Genomic DNA, 14,998 nt, shown 5'->3' with positions numbered 1-14,998 from the left:
GCTTAAATAAAATCAATTTATAATCAGTTTACCCATTTTAAGTTGATTCTACATAAAAGAATCTAAATATTCACAAAAGTTGATTTTGGGATCCTGGGTTATATCATAATGTTTCAGCATAATCCCAAAAGACATTTTGAAAGTAAAAGTATCTTTTCCATCTTCTTATGCTAGTGTGCAAAGTTCAGCTCTAATAATTAATTTTTAGTTTCGCACCAAGTGACACATGGAGAAATTTCTACCCTTTGTTAAAGCCATACATGTCAAAATGTTTGCTGCAAATTTGATGATGAAAATTATATTTGCATAGTGCTGTCTTATTTCTCATTTCACACAAGACTTTGACTCCAGGGAAGGAGTTCACGGAGACCTTGTGAAACTAGCCCAGGTAGACAGGCAGCTTACTGGAAATTATTAGTTATGCCAAGTGCATCTAGCTGCCAGTCAGCAGACCTTAAGGCAGAGGTCTCACACTTGCACACATACTGGAATCACCTGGGAAGCTTTAAAAATTCTGATGCCAGGTCTCACCCTCCCCAACACACCCCAGAATTCTGATTTAATTGGTCTGGAGTGCAGTCAGTTTTATGGAATTTTTGAAAGCTCTCCATGGTTTGGAAGGTACAGTGATGCTTGAAAATCATTAACATGAGACAGTCAAAGAATGGTTCCTAAGTTAGAGTAGACAGTTATCAGGTATATAGGCTTGAGCAGGAGGGGAGAAAGAGGATGATAGATGGATAACTGCTAGGAGCCACCAGGTCTCCATGCAATGACTTCTCTATTTCCTTTAGATCAGCCCCTTTTTGTGGTTTAATACAAGTGATAAGCAGAAGATACCAGCTACAGGAACTTCTCCAATCTTAGAGCATGCACACTTAAGAAAGACCTTCTTCCTTGGTAACCTCAGGCTATTATAATATAATTATAATACATTTTCATTATGGTTTGGGTCCCACCCCCACCCCATGGGTTGTGCTTGTGTGCTCATGGGAAAATAGCTAACACCAACTCGGGCAAAAGGCTGGCGTGAAGGAAACCAAAGCAGATATAAGTGTAGAGCAATAATAACAAGATGAGAGGGAGAAGACCAAAAAAACACCTATATAAAATAACACAATGAGAAACTCAGTGAACTACTACCCACCCTTGGGACAGCCCATGCATCTGTCTCTTGAGTATACTGTTGTGTTTTGCTAAATAAAAAAATTAAAAAAGAATTAGGTGCCTGGATGACTCTGATTGTTAAGTGTAGAACTCTTGATTTAAGCTCAGGTCACAATCTTATGGTTGGTGAGTTGTAGCCCCCTGTGTGACTCTGTGCTGACAGCATGGAAACTGCTTAGGGATTTTCTCTTTCCCTCTCTCTCTCTGAGCCTCCCTAGCTTGCTTGCACATGCACTCTCTCAAAATAAATAAATAAACATTAAAAAAAAAAGTTTGTTACTTTAACTCTCTATCGAGTCTCTCGACTGAATTCTTTCCTTGGAGAAGAAAGGACTAAGGACTTCCACAACCCACCACCCAGTACCACCTAGACACCCACACACACTGTGAGCTTGTTAGAAATGTAAATCTGGAGCCCCACTCAAAACCTACAGAATCAGAATTCTGGAGGCAGACCCAAAGTAAAGTTTGGGAACCATAGTCCTTAAGGGAAAAGAAGAGGATATTAACAAGTTGTTATAGATACTGTCAAGATCAAATTTATTTTTTAAAATTTATTTCTGAGAGAGAGAAAGAGAGAGAGAGACAGCGTGAGCAGGGGAGGGTCAGAGAGAGAGGGAGACACAGAATCCTAGGCTCTGAGCTGGCAGTCAGCATAGAGCTCGACCTGGGGCTTGAACCCATGAACCGTGAGATCATGACCTGAGCCGAAGCCGGACGTTTAACCAACTGAGCCACCCAGGTGCCCCAAGACCAAATTTATTTTTAAATAAATAGTAAATTCTAAAGAATCTCAGGGATTTGAGAAGAGTAACTGTTTGGGGTAAATATTATCTTATTTGCCATCCCTTTGATATAAGCAACATTCTGAAAAAGAAGTTCCCTTGCCTCCATCTCTTTCCATTTCAAGTGCCATAGGAAAACAGAACCTAGGTACTGGAAGAGAAGCCCTGGAAACCACTGGTGAGAGAATCGACGTTTACTGAATGTCTGTAAGAAACAGTGTCACTGCACACTTGTGAATAGATGTCTATATGCTACCATACCCACAATTTTATTCTGTTAACATTTTTGGCCAGTAACTGAAATGGCTTCCTCAAACAGAAAGGAAGTGGATACCACAGGAATAATAATTGTCTTGCTACATTCACCTTAGGTTTAAGTATGAATTTTCTTGAATGTTTCAAAACAAATACTACAAAAGATTTTGATTTTTTTTTCTATTGGGTGGTGCCTTATTTGTGGTCTCTTGACCCAAACTACTTGCTTTCCTCAGACACTGTTTATCAAGCAATTACATCACAATAAATACAAAAAGCACTTATAGCCATGAAACATTTTGCTGATTCTCTCAAGTTAAAGAGTTCTGTTATCTAATGAAAGGAAGCCTTTTTAATTATTCTGAATTTTCCCCCTTTGTTGAAAGAAAAATCGAAGAAAAAGAAAAAGGAAATCCCTATATTTGCATTATGCCAAGCATCAAGATGAAAACTCTGCCTATATTTTTGTCTAAATATATATTTCTTTGCCAGGAAATGTCTGAGGGATTAAGAACCCTTCTCATCACAGAGCTATCGGCTATTGTTCCCATCCATTTGCGGTCAGTACGTTCTTAGCCGCTCCTCAAAAGGATCAAACAATTCCGCTCTCTCAGAGACTTTCTTTAAAGAGCTTGGTCTTTCCAAAACTTCAAAGAACATACAACAAAACTTTTAAAGGGTGCATTTAAACAGAAGATGACATTTTATTTTATTTTTAAATTTTTTTAATGTTTTATTTATTTCTGAGAGAGAGACAGCGTGAGCAGGGGAGGGTCAGAGAGAGAGGGAGACACAGAATCTGAAACAGCCTCCAGGCTCTGAGCTAGTTGTCAGCACAGAGCCCAAGACAGGGGCTCGAACCCACAAACCGTGAAATCATGACCTGAGCCAAAGTCAGACACTTAACTGACTGAGCCACCCAGGAGTCTGAAGATGACATTTTAAAACTCATTTCATTGGCTTCCAGTCCCAGAATATAGTTAGGTAAAGTAACACAGAATAACTCTGCCCCTAAGATCAAAGAGGAATGCTAGACTTAAGGAAATAGTGATAATGAATATTTTACATACATAGCTGAGCTGAAAGAGAAGAGCGGTCTTTAACTCTTGTTTCTTTTTTCTCTGAGCCCACATCCAACCCTCCAGGAAACTGTGCTGCATGTACCTTCTTACCACTTCTTCAGCTGCTATTCTGGTTAGTTTCATCACCTTGTTCCCAGATTGCTTTAGTACCCTCACAACACATCTCCCTATGTTTACCCTTGACTGCTATAATCTATTCTCAACACATAGCCAATGTAGTCTTCTTAGAACCTAAGTCAGATCATGTTGCTACTTCTTTCACAGATGAAGCTAAATATCAGAGTCTATAAAAGCTTTCAACTTCTACAGGATCTGTCCTCTCTCTTTGTCTCTGTGGCCTCATATCCTAGGGCCCTCCCTCTTAACTAATCTCTAGCAACACTTGCCTCCAAGTTACTTCTAGAATGGACAAAGTATCTCACTCACACACAGAGGCCTTTACTTTGCTGTTTCATCTGTCTGAAGCACTCTTCCTCTAGAAAGCTGCTTGGCTCACATAATTTGCATTAAAGTTCTGTTCAGATTTTACCTTTCCACGAAGCTTACCCTGAAAATACCTGCCTCCCTTCCTCTACCCTTCCTGATCCTTTTATCTGACTCTTCTTTTCCCCCTCCACATTATTTATCATTTTTTAAGATTCTATAGAATTTATTTTTTATCGTGTTTACTTTTTAATCTGTCTACTACTGGAATGTGAATTTCTAAAGATAGAACTATGTCTAATTATTCACAGATATAGCTCAAGTTCTAGAACAGTGCCTGACACATTGTAAATGCTCGATAAAAATCTGTTAAATAAATGAATAAAATTCTCAAGTACCAGAAATGAAGAGTAAGAGTAACTTAAAGTCAGGGTTGTAAAGCTGTACAAGGGAACTCTGATAGCTCAGAAGGGACATCAGATGATGATATAGACCCTGTGAGCAAGGAGTTGGGACTTTAACACAACACTAAAAAGATGACAATTGTCTCAACGCTATGAAATAAGCTGAGGCTGATATTATCTGCCAAAATTCAGTATCCTAGAAAACCTGGGGCCTCATAGGGGACTAGAAAACTCCATCACCCAAAGAAGTAAATCTCTGCAAGACTGTGGGCATAAATAAATACATAAATACATAGACAGGTAAATAAGAGATCAAATCTGAATTGACATGTTAGGAGGTGTCTTAAGGAGTGTGAGAATCCTGAATCAAGAAATTAACTTAAAAAATGGACTGGTGAGACTCTTCATACATTCACCTAAAGCAAAAATAAGACTGCTCTGGAAAATACATTCACAATCCTCAGGACTAATGAAAAATAATAACTCCAGCTTGCAAAATTCACAATACAAAAATCATAAACTACTCAAGAAAACAATTTACTACAAGAATTAGCAGACACAAAAACCAAGAGGATTAGCACAACTGAGAAGTTGACATAATATACTAATCTGCAAAGTACTCTAAAATAATTATGTTTAAAATAAAATAAGGATATTGAATATGGAATAGGAAATATCCTCAAAGAAGCATGCAATAAAAAAAGTATATGTAAATTTTAGGAAAGAACATTTTCCATTAAAATTGAAACTAATATAGTAGTTAAACTAAAAATAATACTTAAAAGAGAATCAGATTGATAAACCATATCAATTCATCTGATCTGTAAAATAATTTTAACAAATGTAAACCTAAAGCAAGAGCTATATGTAAGACCTAATTTAGGGCTACATCATTATGACTTTGGTTGTGGCAATGGATTCTTAGATATGACACCAAAAGTGCAAGCAACAGCAGAAAAAGTAGATACACTGAGCTTCATTAAAATTTAAAAAACTCTTGTGTATCAAAGGATACTCTTAAAGTGAAAATACAACCTATGGATTAGGAGAAAATGTTTGCATATCATATTATCTGATAACTATCTAGTACCCAGAATGTAAAAAGTGAAAACAATTTAACAATGGGTAAAAAACCCAGGTGCCTGGGTGGCTCAGTTGGTTGAGCATCCAACTTCAGCTCAGGTCATGATGTCCCAGTTCATAAGTTCAAACCCTGCATCAGGCTCTGTGCTGACAGCTCAGAACCTGGAGCCTGCTTCAGATTCTGTGTCTCCCTCTCTCTCCCCCTCCCCTGCTCACACTCATCCTATCTCTCAAAAAATAATAATTAAAAAAAAATTAATATACTGTTTTTAAAATGGGCAAAAAACTGAATAGACTGTCTCCCAAAGACATATAAAAATGGCCAAGCACATGAAAAGATGCTCAACATCATTAGTCATTAGGGAAGTGCAAATCTAAACCACAGTAAGATATCATTTCAAATCCACGAGGAGTACTATATTAAAACAATAACAAGTTATGGAAAAATTGAAACTCTCATACATGCTGTTGGAAATGTACAAAGGTTTAGCCAGTTTGGAAAATATTTTGGCCTCCTCAAAAAGTCAAACACAGAAGGGGTGTCTGGGTGGCTACGTTGGTTAAGCCTCCAACTTTGGCTCAGGTCATGATCTTCGGTTAGTGAGTTTGAGCCCCACATTGGGCTCTGTGCTGACAGAGCCTGAAGCCTGCTTCGGATTCTGTGTCTCCCTCTCTTTGTCCCTCTCTCGCTCACGCTCTCTCTCTCACTCTCAAAAATAAAAATTAAAAAAATTGTTTTAAGTCAAATACAGAATTACCTTATGACCCAGCAATTCCATTCCTAGCTGTAAACCCACAAGAACTAAAAGTAGGCACTGAAAAAAATACTGTACACACATGTTCATAGTAGCACAATTCACAATAACCAAAAGGTAGAAACATGCTAAATCTGCATCAAGGAATGAGTAGATAGGCAAAACATGATAAAAAAAAAAAAAAGAACACAGTGCTGATACATGCTTCAACATGGCTGAACCTTGAAAAACATGCTAAGTGAAAACAGCCAGACACAAAAAGTCACATAATGCATACTTCCAATTATATGAAATACCCAGAATAGGTAAATTCATAGAGGCAGAAAGCACATAGGTGGTTGCCCAGGGATAAGGTGAGGGGAAAATGGGAAGTGACTGCTTATTGGGTAGGAGGTTTTCTTTTGGGGTGATGAAAATGGTTTAGAACTTAATGAAGGTGGTGATTGTACAACACTGTGAGAGTACTAAATGACTCTGAATCGCAGATGTTAAACTGGTTAATTTTCAGGCACCTGGGTGCCTCAGTTAAGTGTCTGGCTCTTAGTTTCAGCTCAGGTCATGATCTCACAGTTTGAGTTCAACACCTGCATCAGGGCAGAGCTAACAATGCAGAGCCTGCTTGGGATTCTGTCTCCCTCTCTTTCTGCTGCCCTGCTCACTCTCTATTTCTCTCTCTCACAAAAATAAACAAATATTTTAAAAAATAAAATAAAATGACTAATCTTATGTCATGTGAATTTCACCTCAATTAAAAACAATATACCAAAATAAACAGAACTGTTATACATTATAAGCATCTAATTAGAAAATTTAATTTTTAAGGATTCCCATATATTACTAACAAATATTTTACAATTATGAATAAATTCCACAAAGTATATTCTACACCTTTGTGGTACAAAAATATTACAAAATTTTATTAAAAGAAAAAAGCTAAGGGGGAGAGGGGGCAAGATGGTGGAGAAGTAGGGAGCTCCGTGCATTGCACTCGCCCCCATATCTCACATGCAAAAGATCTGAAGCCATAGGAAGCCTTACAGAACCCAAGAGATTGGGAGAAAAAGGACACAGAATCCACTGAGAAAGACTTCTCATGTGAGTGTGAACTGGGGAAGATAAAATCAGACCAGATTCGGAGACTCCAGGGACGGGGGCGATCCCCCTCTGCGGGGAGTGAGAGGGGAAAAGAGAGAGTCTGAAACTGCTCAAGACACTGTCCCTGCTGCTGGGAAAAAGAAAAACCTCCGCTCTGGGCACAGAGGACGCTGCGCGCCAAATCCCTACGCACCAGGTCCCCGCAAGCCAACTCATCCTGGAGGGGCTGCGCACTCAGACCACTTCTTTGTGCTCCTGGCTGCCTGGACCCCTGGAGGAACCGTGCGCGGACACCGGGCGTCCGCGCTCCTGGCTGGCTGGAACTCTAGAGGGAAGGCGAAGAGCTTAAAAACAGGGAGATTTGCCCGCGAATTCGTGTTTCAGGTGACAAGAAACAGAAGCCCTGGTTTCCCTCTCTACAGCGGGCCCTGCGTGCCCCGCAGGCAAACCCCCACCCATGTTCCCCAACACTACCTGGAGGAGAAGGGAGCAGCTATTCTGGCTCCATCCCCAGGGCCAGGCAAGAGGCTTGGAATTGCCCCGAGGAGATCACCTGCGAGGTTGTGTCTACAGCAATTTCAGTGGGGCACTCAGACTGGGATGTGGAAACTAGGCCTGGCCTGGGTTACAGAGCGCAACCCACGTTGGCTACGCCCCTGGCATGGGGAGTTAACACACCCAAAAAAGCGAGATGCAGCGCTTGGTTCAAGAAGGGACTGGAATGCCACCACTCTCCTCCCCACAACCGCCAAGGCAGAACTCCCGCCTGACCCATTGGATCACACCATGCTCATCGCTGCTTGAGAGCTGCCTCTCCCCACCCCCCTTTTTTTTCCCTGCCTAGAACAATGACCAGAGTAACTCTGGTCGCCACCTTGCTTAAACAGTCACATTTAGTCCATTCTGTAGATGTAAATTCTACACCTACCGACCTTTTCATCTCTTTCTCTCAGGAGTAATTAGACTACATAGTTTCTCTGGATAACACCACCGTCCTTCTCTCACCTGTCCAACCATATTCCACCCTTTAGCTCTTTGAAAAAAGCTTCTTATCCCTTCTGCCTGATCATTCTATTTCCAATTTTGCCTCATCCCCACCCTGTCTTCTCTCTCTTTCTCTACGCTCTTCAACGAGCACTACATACACCCGGCTATTTAATTGTAGCTGGGAAATCTGGCTATATGCTTTAAGCTGTTCTTTGTCCATCAGTTTTCTTCTTTTTTTCCTTTTCTCTTCTTTTTGACCGTTTTATGTATGTTTTTAATTTTCTATTAATCACCTTCCCTCCTCTGTCTTTTCTCTTAACTTTTTCATTTTCCCTCTTGGATTGCATGTAAGTTGGACTTGTCTGTGCGTTTGTGTGCCTCTGCTACCTGTGTGTTTGACGGTGTGTTTTCTTCTCCAGGGCTACCTCAAGAAATAAGGCAAATTACATATGGTGGAGAGTCCCAAAAATCACTACGAGTAGGAAAATAAAATGACCAAGGTCTCAACAAGAGAGACCAAGAGATAACATTCAAAGAACACTCTCTGAAAGGATAGGCCCTGGACAGTCAAAGGGTCTTCTTGGGTTCAACAGAGCTCAGAGGTGCAGACAGCATAACAAGTCTTTAAAACTAACAAGAGACAGAAAGCTAACTAAAATGACAAAACAAAAGAGCTCTCCTCCAAAGAAATTCCAAGTAGAATTGACAGCTAATGAACTGCTCAAAACAGATATAAGCAACATAACCGAAAAAGATTTTAGAACAATTATGATAAAATTAATAGCGGGGCTTGAAAAAAGCATAGACGATATCAAAGAAATTATGGCTACAAACAAGATGGAGAATAAAAATAGGCAGGATGAATTGAAAAATGCGATAAATGAGATACATAATAAATTAGAGGCCTCAAATACACAGATTGAAGAGGCAGAAAAGAGAATAAGTTATCTAGAAGAGAACATTATAGGAAAAGAGGAAACTGGAAAAAAAGAGACAAACTGATCCAGGAACATGAAAGAAGAGTTTGAGAGCTCAGCGATACAGTCAAACACAACAATATCCATATCATAGGAATCCCAGAAGAGGAAGAGAGAGGGAAAGGTGCTGAAGGAGTCCTGGAACAAATTATAGCAGAGAACTTCCCCAACTTGGGGAAGGAAGTAAACGTTAAATACAAGAGGCTCAGAGNATGGTGGGGGAAAGGGAGAGAGGCAAACTATGAGAGACTCTTGAATGCTGAGAACAAACTGAGGACTCGTGGGTGTGGGGGGAAGGGGGGAGATGGGCATGGAGGGGGGCACTTGTGGGGATGAGCACTTGGTGTTATATGGAAACCAATTTGACAATAAACTATTTGTAAAATAAATAAATAAATAAATAAAAGAAAAAAGCTAAATAGTTAAGCAATAGACGTGGTTTCAGCTCAGGTCATGATCTCACAGTTGTGAGCTCAAGCCCCACATCAGGGATGCAGAGCCCGCATCAGGGATGCAGAGCCTTCATGGGATTATCTCTACCTCTCTCTCTGCCCCTCCCTGGCTTGCTTACTCACTCTGTTAATAAATAAACAATAAACAAACACATACTAAATAAATGACAACATAGACCATGGTAATAGATGGAAATTCTGTATAATAATTCGTCTAGAATTAGTTCATAAATGCAGTGTAATCCTTTCCAAACAATGGCAGTGTTTTTCATTGGTTTTGAAAAGATGATCCTAAAATTCATATTAAAGAATAAAATGCCAAGAATAGTCAAGGTAATTTTAAAGACTATGAGGGAAGGAACTTGCCTTGACTCCCCAAAACAAGAATCGGGTAAGAATAGTGTGGTCATAGAATTTATCCAGGATACCTTGTTGTATGTGTGCCAGGAGTTATATATTTATATAACCATTAGAGAATTAACATATAGCTATATGGTCAACATAAGCCTTCCAATGAAAGCACTTCATTTGGTTTAATTACATCTTCAGGGACAAACAGTCAATTCTAGGACCTTTACAATGGCAATGAATCTTTACAACATTGAAATGCCTCCAAAGTTTACAATTAGAGCAACATACACACAAAGTGCAATACACAAACACACACACACACATTAAAGGTGTTCAACATTATGTTCAAATGAAAATTTGGATGTTTTAAAAGACTTTCTGATAATTTTTTTCCTTCATCTCCCCAAATTCAGGGAGGCAGAACCAGTAAGAAATATGAAAGCAAAATTCTATAAAAATACTTAACATTAGTACAAGATTTTCAGGAAACATCTTCTATAACTACAAATGTTACCAAAAGGCATCAAAGGGGCCAAAATACTTTTCACAATAAAGAGGTGCTATTAAGAAGCATGACGGGAGAACAGGCATCACCCAGGACGATCCAGGCCACCAGACCACATGATCACCATAGGTACATTCATACGGATCTATATGTGACTATGTACGGTCACACTTCATTCAGGCAGTCGGGGTATATTTTGTAATCATTTTATCTTGGAGCATTCTGTAGGAAATTACATTGCTCTACATTTAGATGTTCTATGAATCCCTTCCTGAGGTTTATTTTTAAGACAATGATGGGCATTTGTTAACACCCACTTTGAAAATGTTCCAAACTAAAACTCTTGTGGCCATGTTTTGAGGGCCTTGGTCACCCATCTGTTCATGAGCTGGAATAAACTTAAAATTATTTTTAGGAGAAATCTTGGCTTACTCCTCAGTACTTGCTCAATCCATCACTCTGTGGAGTTGAAGTGGCCTCCTACTCTAACACATGCAAATCCATAAGTCTACATGGAAAATTACATTATTATTATTAAAAAGATGAAGTATAAATATTGGGCTGGGAAAAACATGTGCAAAAGGGAATACAAAAGCTCCTACAGTGTAACAAGCTTTCCCGAGTTCAGAGAACTCTGATTACAGGTATGTGGGTCTGCTTTTAACCAGAACATAGACTGTTTCTCAAACACTTATTTGAGAGGATGTTAAACTCACTGCTAGTAAATACTTAGTTAAAAGCTTAACTGAAAGAAATATGTATTCTGCAGAACTGCCTGAATTAGGTGTTGTCTCTGTCTTCCAAAACCTGAAAATTCATCCTTAAAAGGACATCAGGACACCTTAATACCTGGCCTGCATTGCTTCAGTGGCTCATGAAATTCTCCTGCTACATTGTTCTGATTTGTTCTGCTAACAGCCTGCAGAGAATGAAGGTGAAAAAACAGTCCTATGAAGCTTTATTTGTTGAGGATATTATCCACTTAAAAACACCCCCCTCTTTATGTGGCCCTTTACAATACATTTTCTCAGGGCTCAGAACCAGGAATAATTGTGCTATTCTGATCTTATGAACACTGTGGCTCATGTTTCAGTCTTGTTACGAAAAAGTTGAAAGCCAAATGGTCCTCTAACAGTGCTTGGGAACTCATAACATGCTTTTTCTGTTCTAACTTCACCTGTCATTATAGCTTAGCATTTTAACCTTTATTTTCTCTTTACCATAATCCCCTTGTTCGTAAAAGCCCTTCTGTACTATACTTGTATTTGAGGGTTTGGCGGAACCAGATAAGGTTTATAAATACACAAGTATACACACACCCAAAAGAAAACAATCTATAAAACCATCAAGCCTTATATTCTCACTGCAACATAAGATGGTTGGGTACTGTAATCTTTCATGTTCTAACTTCATAAAATTCTAAATTTTTGTTCTCTAACTGGCTTAGCATCTAATCTCTCTTAACATCTTGAAGCAGGTTCTACTCCTCACTCTCTCCATCTCTGAAGTGGCAGTATAGTTTATACATATTCCTTACAACTATACAAAACAACACAGTTTCCCAAATATGCCTATTTATTTTTTCTTTCTATAATACTCATTATTGGTAGCAGGAGCAGAAATGAACTATGCATTATAGGGACACATTATGAACTCTACTGCAGCATTCTAAAATGTCACTCTGAGTAACTTCCTTTCTGACAAACTGCTATGGTTAAGCCATCTTTCCCCTGTACCCTCTCCTCCCAAGCCCAGCCACCGGCATTGACTTCATATCAACCTAAAGAAATCTACTTCTTATAAGACACCTTCCAAAAGAGCCATAAAAATTTTTTAATGTTTTATATATTTCTGATAGAGAGAGAGAGAGCAGGGGAGAGTCAGAGAGAGAAGGAGATACAGAATCCGAAGCAGGCATCGGGCTCTGAGCTAGCTGTCAGCACAAAGCCCCACATGGGGCTCGAACCCACGAACTGTGAGATCATGACTTGAGCCAAAGTCAGACACAACCAACTGAGCCACCAGGTGCCCCATGAGAGCCATAAAATTTTAATTCTGGTATTTTTTGCATCAAAAGCATCACAGAAAGAAAACATCTTTCCTTTTTAATAGATGAAGTGATATTATTTCAACACTGATATACTAAATCAGTTGAAAGAATTATGAGACAAAATGCAAAATTACCATATGCAGTGTTTGAAAAGCATCATAGTCTAGTGCTTATGTGCACAGATTGGGTTACAAATCAAACTGCCATATTCTAATGCCAGATCTTCCACCTACTAGCTCCCAACTTCAGCAAAGTGACACAAAATCTCTGTGCATCTATGAAATAGGAGTAAGTTGATACAAGAATCAAATGAGTTGATACAAGTAAAGCTACATAGTCAGTGTTGACTATTATCATTACTCAGCCACAAAGCTATAGAATTCAATGGATTAATAAGTAACACCCAGAATGAATTAGCTCTTATTGTTCATACTGCAAATATAAACGGAACAAATTTCTTTTTAATAGGTTTTTGTTTCCTTTTTGGACAGTAGCAGCAACTATAAGAATATAAAAATATATAAAGTCTATATATATATATACCAATCTTCCAATAAAATAAAAAACACAAATCATAGATTTTTAAAAGATTTTTAGAAATATATGCATGACATTATATTAGAATTTCCCTACCTTCATTTTGAAACATTTGCATAGGTCTTTGTCTTTTGGAGATTAAATAAAATAAATAAAACAAATGATATAAATGGAAGAGAATCAGGGTTTTTAATATATTCTGATGGCAGTAAATAAACAAATATGGCTAAAGTGGCCCTCTGGTAAATCAATTCTCAATTCTTGGCCCAGTTCACTGACATTTACATTTCATCATCCTTATCCAGGCAATAGAATTAGCAAAACATGTGGCACATTTTGCAAACTGTATGTCATGATTGCCATTATATCTGATATAATTTGTGTAATTAGAAAAAAAATAACTCAATTCTTTAAGTAAAACAAAACATAACCTCTTGACTTTTGGCTGCCCAAATGAATGGCACCCAACTTCTCTTTTCTCATAAATGTTGAATTGGATATTTGTGTTTAGAGGAAGTGATTCTTCTCTTTATTTTAAACTATTGCTACAGCTTTGACTTTATGTGCCAATTTTGAAAACAATTCTAGAATTCACATCATGAAACGTGAGTTATGTGCCCACAGAGAATTGTTTAAATTTCCTGAGGGAGCTTAATACTCACCCACGCCATCTGGAGAGCAATTTCCCAGTTCCCACTGCCACACACCTACCTGAATATATTTAGTTTTGGTCTGGCTTCAGCCCCCTCAATTGATTTAGAAGCTGATAACTTCTCAGTGAGATCACTTTTTTGTCTTGTTAAAGTGTTTAAATCTGTTACATCATTCAAGCTTAACTCTTTCTTCTGGAAACCAGAATGACTAACATACAAAACAGACCAGCAAATGCTTCATTGAGAGAGGCTCTATTTGTAGGCATTTCCCAACTTGTCACCATCTCCACTTTGAACGGTTCATTTCCTCTAAGTCATTTACAAAATCTCTTTCAGTCTTATGCTATAATAATAGGACCTCATTTATGTCATACTTTTAACTTACCATATATTATAGCTAACTATCACTTGGATTTATTTTCCTTAATACCTCACTAGAATCTGAAGAGGTCAATCTTTGCTCTAGGCTTCCTAGAAAGGTCCAGTTTCCTTATCTTTCTCCTATAACCCACAAAATAATTTTTCTTGCGTGATTTAGTTTAACCTATTCAATTATTCCAGCCGATGGAAGTTTTGGAGGCCATCCTGTCATTACTCAAATCTTCCAAGTGGAATGATGTCATATTTGTGCCACCCCCCAGGGGATAGCTCATTTCTATGGGATGGCACTTTGCTGCACATCCTCACTGCAGATTTCACTATCAGATTTGCAGCCAGTAAAAATATCATCTTCAATAAATGCAGCTTGTCACAATTGCATTTTTACTGTTTGCCATTCTTTCTTTTCTTTGCCTGACTTAGACTCAGGTAATTGTCTTATGAGGTTAATATATCATCCATTTTATTTGCAGGACTCTCTTTCTGACCTTTCCCTCTCTCCCCCCTGAAGAGTAAACCAGAATAGCTACACAGAATGTCTCAAGTGACTGAAACAAAAGGCATTTCCCATTTTACTCAAACATTTAAAATCAAACATTTCTATCATTTATTCATTCAGTCAAAACTATTTAGTGTCTACTTCATGCTGAGCATATTCTAGGTGCTAGGGATATAGCAGTCAACAGGCAAACCTCTGCCCCTATGTATTGTCTATTTGAGTGAGGGGTAGGGAAATAGATACTAAACAAGTATGAATAGAGGACACAAGATGTCAGGTAGTAGTAGGGTTTCAAAGGAGAATAAAGTAGGCTAAAGAAAAAGTCCGTGCAGTGTGTTACAGAGGTGGGAGAGTTGCTGTTTGAACTAAAATAGCACAAAATCTGGATAAGATATATACTGTATAGAATCTTTGTTAAGCATATGTACTTTGGAGCCAGATCACTTGGGTTAAAACCACTTGGCTTGTATATGCATAATAACTGTTCTGCTTATCTACTGCTATGTAACAAATGACCCCAAAATTCTGTGGTTTAAAATAATAATTCATTTACTCACGGA

The sequence above is a fragment of the Crocuta crocuta genome, unplaced genomic scaffold (genome assembly GCF_008692635.1).
Source record: "Crocuta crocuta isolate KB4526 unplaced genomic scaffold, BGI_CrCroc_1.0 scaffold26, whole genome shotgun sequence".
Taxonomy (NCBI): Eukaryota; Metazoa; Chordata; class Mammalia; order Carnivora; family Hyaenidae; genus Crocuta; species Crocuta crocuta.
This window is presented reverse-complemented; position numbering follows the sequence as displayed.